Raw genomic sequence first — 1317 nt, forward strand, 5'->3', positions numbered from 1 at the left:
CTCTTGTGGATCCTGTTAAACTGCTGCTTCTGGTTCAATACGTCTGAGGTGAAGCTGAGATTTCGCTCTTCTAACAAGCTCTCCGGTGCCACCAACTCTTGCGTGAACCAAGAGTGTGAAAAATATCTTTACGATAGAGGGCGCCCCTGTCTTAGGTAAAATTACTTCTGTAACGTCATCTAAGGAAAGTCAAATTATCCGGCAAGAGTAAAGACAGAATAAAACTGGAAATCAGTGCGTGAACTTTGAGATCTTCAGCAGAGCATGCTTCCCAATGGAGCTATTTCGGCAGAAGTGTGACGCCTCTACATTCCCTGATGAAAATATCTTTCTCAATTTCCCAGTTTGGAAGGCTCTGCGCTTCTCAGTGCTCAGCGTGCAATGGATTATGGCTAAACAAGGACCAGAAAAGAAAGGAAATTGTCTGAGAGCTTACGTTTTTCTTTTATTAAATATTTCTACATTTATCTTTTATTTCCTACTTTTTAAGTAATAATACTGCAAAGTAATAATACCCCAAAGGTTAATGAGCTCGTCAATTTGGCGACGCCATTGAAGTTTTGGAATCAGGAGCCGTCTTTGTCTTCCAGCTCCATCTTTTCCACCTTTTGCTTGGGCAGCCCCCGGTGAGTCGCGTCAAGGCCGAGGAGTAGAAATGGAACAGCACTAACATTAATGGCGAAACCTTTGTGAAATAGGTTTGCTTTCTGTTTAACAAGGAAAAGAAAGTAAAGCAATGGAAAAGAATTTAAACAGAAAAATAACTGGAGGTGCCGGGGATTGAACCCGGGGCCTCGTGCATGCTAAGCACGCGCTCTACCACTGAGCTACACCCCCTTATTGAAATCGGTCTCTCGAGAATATATTCAAGACAGAATCTGACCATTTTGCTACGTTTCAGAGCAATTAGTTGTAACAAGCCAAAGTCTATTTTATTTAGTTATTTCTTATATCTTAAATTTAGGTTTTGTGTCCCTGTTTGCTGACAGCTGAGCAAACCGCATTCTACACCAAAGACCTCTATTGATGGTCCTGGGATTTTTCTGCTCGTCAGTCCGGAGTCACTTCCTGGCCACCACTAGAAGAACCAGGGATGAAACATTTTCTCCCGAGTCTTGACTGTCTCCTTTCTTTCTCCGCTGCTTTAAAGGGCTACGAGAAAGTCACAAAGTACAAAGCGAGGCATTTAGAGACATATTAGATGCAGGTGGCGAGGGAAAACAGGTAGACAAAAGCAGACAGGTTCGTGTCGGTGCAGCCACTGCTTTGGACCCGAGCGTCCGTCCCGCCGGCGGCCGGGGTGCTGAGCCCAGCGAG

The 1317-nt window shown here is 44.4% G+C and overlaps 1 non-coding gene across 1 annotated transcript; it reads right to left on the minus strand.

Moving 5' to 3' along the window:
• Positions 1–765: 765 nt before the first annotated feature.
• TRNAA-AGC lies at positions 766–837 on the minus strand. The gene has a single exon. It is a non-coding gene; the product is annotated as a tRNA-Ala (tRNA).
• Positions 838–1317: the final 480 nt, after the last annotated feature.

This window comes from Trachypithecus francoisi, unplaced genomic scaffold (assembly GCF_009764315.1).
Source record: "Trachypithecus francoisi isolate TF-2019V2 unplaced genomic scaffold, Tfra_2.0 Lachesis_group10, whole genome shotgun sequence".
In the NCBI taxonomy this organism is placed as follows: domain Eukaryota; kingdom Metazoa; phylum Chordata; class Mammalia; order Primates; family Cercopithecidae; genus Trachypithecus; species Trachypithecus francoisi.